This window comes from Cynara cardunculus (genome assembly GCF_001531365.2).
Source record: "Cynara cardunculus var. scolymus isolate 2C chromosome LG 13, CcrdV1, whole genome shotgun sequence".
In the NCBI taxonomy this organism is placed as follows: Eukaryota; Viridiplantae; Streptophyta; class Magnoliopsida; order Asterales; family Asteraceae; genus Cynara; species Cynara cardunculus.
This window is the reverse complement of record NC_037540.1, coordinates 19,309,216-19,314,416: the sequence shown is the minus strand read 5'-3', so window position 1 is coordinate 19,314,416 and position 5,201 is coordinate 19,309,216. Positions and strand designations below refer to the sequence as shown.

General features: G+C 37.2%; 1 non-coding gene across 1 annotated transcript; it reads left to right on the top strand.

Annotated features, from left to right (window-relative positions):
* The first annotated feature begins 4,329 nt into the window (after positions 1–4,329).
* On the top strand, positions 4,330–4,436 carry LOC112526242. Its single transcript, XR_003070566.1, has one exon. It is a non-coding gene; the product is annotated as a small nucleolar RNA R71 (small nucleolar RNA).
* The last annotated feature ends 765 nt before the right edge of the window (positions 4,437–5,201 follow it).

The following is a 5,201-nucleotide window of genomic DNA, read 5'->3' as shown; positions in this document are numbered from 1 at the left end:
ACCTCTCTATTTATACTAAAATAGAGGTGAGGGCAAAATAGTCATTTAACATTAATCTAGAATTAAAGTAACTAAAAGTACAACTAAAGCAAAAAGTTAACGGTCTAATTGTACTATATTTATACAACTAATTTCCAGCCATTTAAAATAAATACAACTGGAAATACAAAAATGTCTTTCAAAAAGTCAACTCTTGTCATGTCATGTAGCTCCTAGCTCTCTATCCTTGATAGCTCCACTCACAGGTCCTGATGCAGCACTCCAACAACATCAACCAACTTCAATATGTCCTAAATAAGTTCACATTAGCCTACCATAGAGTAAAAACAGGTAAATCATTTTACTCTAGCTTGACAAACAAAGAAGTGGAAAATAAAGGAATATTGTGACTCAATGTTGGAATATAAATAGAAAATGTTCTATCTAAAAGAGAAGAAAATAGTGTTCAAGCACTAAATAATTAGTGCGTATCACACCCCCAAACTTAAACTGTTGCTTGTCCCCAAGCAACCAAAAGACAACTAAAAATGACTCAATTTTGAAAATTTTGCAAGAAATGGCAGTAAGTGCACACCACATGTTGATCATACCAAAGATGCAATATATAGCTTTCATAAATCCCAAGTAAGCATATCCTACCTAACCATGAGTATGAACCATAAACTAGCATCATTTGCCTTTTGTTATGCTCAACACATCATATATCTAAGATCAATAGGACTTGGAAGTTACTGGTTCACTCTTATTTGACATATTTTTCCTCACTTTTCATTTTCTCACCTTTTTTCATCAACATTGATTTTTTTTTAAAATTTTGGCACTTTGTGCTCTTTTGTTGACTGCATATACACTTGGCCCTATGGGACATTTTTGGTGTTTTAGATGTCAAATATGGAATTTAAGTTTTGGGCACTTTGTGCACTTTTGTGTTGTTTTGATCATTATGGCCATGATGGTACCCTCACCCACACTTAAAGTTTTCAATGTCCTCATTGGAAGTGTGTAGAGGGAGTGTTTATGCTTTGGCTACAAGTGGCTAGATATTGAGAAAAGAACAAAAGCCTATATCCTTTCTTAGATGTTCATATGATGTGGATCAAAATGTTTTCCCAAGCAAAATAAGGCTAGTTCTAGCAATACTAAATTATTAGAAGGGTAGCTAGACTATAGAAATTATTGTGGCTATACAAGCATATGATCATTATCAACATTAGTGATTCTTGCAAGAAAATAAACTAAAAAGTGTGTAAAACAATCCCATACTCTAAAAATGAAAAATATGGAGACTAAAGGTAGTGATTTAAACCTGACCTACTCCATAGGAGTAGGATGTGAAGCTTGTGCAGCTGGTATTGGTGCTAATGCTGCAGCCTTCATCATCTTGCAGTCTTCGTTGAACTTCTCATTTTCTGCCATCAACCTTCTGTTTTTCATCTTGATGTCTTTCATCTTCTGCCCCATCCTCTTGAATTTTGTCATTACACCATCCTCCAAGTTTGCCTTTAGCTTCTTGATGCTTTTCCTTGCTTTATTCTCCCCAATGTTCATCTTTTCAATCAACTCTGTCTGCAATGCTTCAATTTTTCCTAAAAATTCATTCCTTTGCTCAACCATACAGTCAATCAAGTTATTGTTTTGGGTCATCAAATATTTCATCATCCTTGTCATCCCTTCTTGGTCCTTCTCTTTCTCACCTGTTATGAAACTAAACAAAAGTAACAACCTTTCCACATAAGTGGAGCTGTCAGAAGTAGTCGATGATAAATAATGTCTAATAAAGCTTATCCAAACATTCTCATCAAGGGACAAATTTGGCAGCCTTAAAGGTTTTCAAAATGAAATGAGTGTAAGGCTCCCAATCAGTCTCAGGCATTCCAAGGAAAGTCATGTTCTCGACCACATATGCCTCAGAGGGCATGTGCAAAAGTGCATTATTCTCAGAATCTATGTGAGATGAGAGACTGAACAATTTATTTATGGCTTTGTCAAAAGTAGACACTTGTCTTTGTGGCTCTATGGATGTGAAATTATTGTCATCTTGGATGATTTTATGTTAACAAAAATAAGGACTAATCCCCTTTTGGTCGTCAATGGTCAATCCCATAGCTTTTGTGTGCAACTTCAACATATCCACCAATTTCTTTTCTTGATGCAACTCTAGGGAAAATGATATGATGACAGACAATTTTTCTTCTTCTCCTAGAAAAACATACTTCAAATGAGATGTGAGTTGCTTTAACTCCTGGTCAGGTGGTGATACTATTGATGAGGTGGAGTTCTTTACTCATTATTTTCCAATAACTCAAATGCCGCTGCATCTTGTGGGATAACATCATCTCTTAACTCCTCAATAGTCTCTTCCTTTATTACCTCATCACTATCCTCTTCCTCTAACTTACAGACCTCTCTAATTCCTTCCTCATGACATGTTGCCTCTATCTCAGTTATGCTTGAGCACTCCTCCAAGTAATCTGGGTACTTTAAGGAGTTAAAGACATTGAATGTGACTTTTTGGTCCTGAAGTCTCATAGTCAGCTCTCCTTTCTGGACATCTATCAAAGTTCTTCCGGTGGCTAGGAATGGTCTCCCTAAAATGATAGGAATGTCCTTATCAGCCTCAAAGTCTAAGATGATAAAATCTGCCAGAAATATGAACTTGTCAACTTGCACTAAAACATCCTCAATCTTTCCCTTAGGGTACGCAATGGATTTGTTGGCCAATTGAAGTGTAACAGTGGTAGGTCTAGCCTCTCCTATGCCTAAGGTGTTTAAACAGATAAGGGCATAAGGTTGATACTTGTGCCTAAGTCACACAAAGCTTTCCCAATTTCCTTTCCACCTATAGAACAAGGAATAGTGAAACTTCTCGGGTCTTTAAGCTTAGGAGGAATCTTGTTGGTCAGAAGTGCATTACATCCTTCAGTAAGAGCTACGGTTTCATACTCGGTCAACTTTTTCTTCTTACTTAAGAAGTCTTTGAGAAACTTGGCATAACTAGGCATTTGCTCAATATTTTCAACAAGGGGTATGATGATACGCAATTCCTTAAACACATCCAAAAATTTCTTAAATTGCAGTTCTTCCTTCTAATTCCTTAACCTTTGAGGAAAGGGGACATATGGAGGAACTGGTTTCATGACAACTTTATTTGAATTTTTTGAGCAAGATGAGTCCTTTATGGCTTGGGTCTTGGTCTTACTCTCTTGTGGTGTGGATAGGGTTACGTCGTTGGTCTTTGGATCTGCTATAACATCATTTTGTAATGAATTTTTCCTAGTGGACTCTTCTGGAAACAATAAAGGGTAGTTTGATCTTCGGGGGACAGTGTTGGTGACCTTAGATGATTGGGTTTCCAATGGTTTTTGTGGTTTTTCAATAACAGGGGCCAAGTTGTAGCATCAACTTTTGACAAAATTGGTTCACGATCTTTTTGCACTACCTTTGTCAATTCCTTCCCACTTCTAAGGGTCACTGCTTTCACATGTTCCTTTCCTAARGCTCTTGGGACTTCTGTGTTACTAGGCAAAGTACCAAGGACTTTATTGGTCTGATTGAGTGCAAGTTGACTAACTTGGATTTCCAGATTTCTGATAGCAATACTTTGCTGATTAAAAAGAGATTGATTCTGAGAGTTTTTTCGTTATCAAAGCTTGATTTTGAGCTTGAGCTTGCGCAAATAACCCTTTTATCAATTCTTCCAAAAAAGATGATAAATCAGTCTGTGGAGGTGGCTTGTTTCGAAAAGATGGTTGAGTAGTTTGAAAACTTACGTGATGAGTTTGAGAACTGCTTGCATGCTGTTGGGGTTGAAAATTAGAGGTTATTTGCTGCTTAGGTGCAGATGGATTTAAACATGGACTATTCCAAGAGAAATTTGGGTGTTGTTTCCAACTTGCATTGTAATTGTTGGTATAGGGACCAGATACATTATGAACATAGTTTATGGATTCAGAATTATAAGGGAAATATTCATACGACTGCTCCCCTCCACAACAAACACATTACAATAAGAGGACTGCTGGAACAGGTGTAGTAACAATTGGTTGCACTCCTTGGCCAGAAGTTAGGTTTTTGACCATGTTGGCCATGGAAGAGAGTTGTGCTGTTAATGTAGTGTATGCATCTACATCATGAATTCTGGCTGTCTTCTTTTGTAGTTGGGCACGTGGATCAGCCTAGTGTCCATTGTTTGCAGAAATCTTTTCAAGGAATTCATACCCTTCATTGTAGGTACTAGCTGTAAAGGCTCCTCCCGCAGTCGCATCGAGCATCTGTTTAGCCATGGGACTTAACCCATTGTAGAATGTCTCAAGTTGAATGTAGTAAGGAATGCCATGGTGAGGGCAGCTTCTTAACAGCTCTTTAAACCTCTCCCATGTATCAGGAACAACTTCATCGTCCATTTGTTTAAAAAGACAAATTTCATTTATGGACTTAACGTTCCTGGTGGGTGGAAAATACTTTTGCAAAAACTTTTTGGCCATATTGCCCCATGATGGTACAAAACCTGATGGTAATGAATTAAACCAAGACTTTGCCCGATCCCCTATAAAAAATGGAAACAACGTTAGACACTCCCGGGATCAAGAAGGCATCAGTAATTTCCCATGAAAGATTTTAGATGTGAGTGAGGATCTTCCGACGGTAATCTTGAAAATTATCCATTTGTTTGCAACATATGGAACATGATCGGTTTAAGCTCAAAATGGAGGGCAGTCATATGAGGTCTAACTATCCCTGAGTTCAATTGCTCAAAATCGGGAATATTATAGTCCATGATTCTTCCATTTCTAGAGTTTGAAAGATTAATTATATTTGGAGTTTGAGCTTTTGGATGATCATAATTTTCAGATTCTGTGTCATCATGTGCATCTTCATGATTTGGTGGCCCTTGTTGAAAAGGATATCCTCGTAGGTTTTGAAAAAGTGTTGCATTTGGCAGAAAAGGCTGAAATTGTGGTATTTGACCAAAGGTTGGTGGATTTTGAATTGGTACTTCTTCGTCAATTGGGAGATGTAACGCCATATTAGGAGGGAGTAGACCAGAAATTGCTCTTTGAGCCCTTCTTCTTTGGCGGTATGTTTTCTCAAAATCTTAATTGAATTCGAGAAACTCCTCATGGTGTATCTGTGGCATACACCTCAAAAAAGTAGATCAAACGATGTTAGAAAAATTAAATCTTTAAAGTTACTTTAAAAAA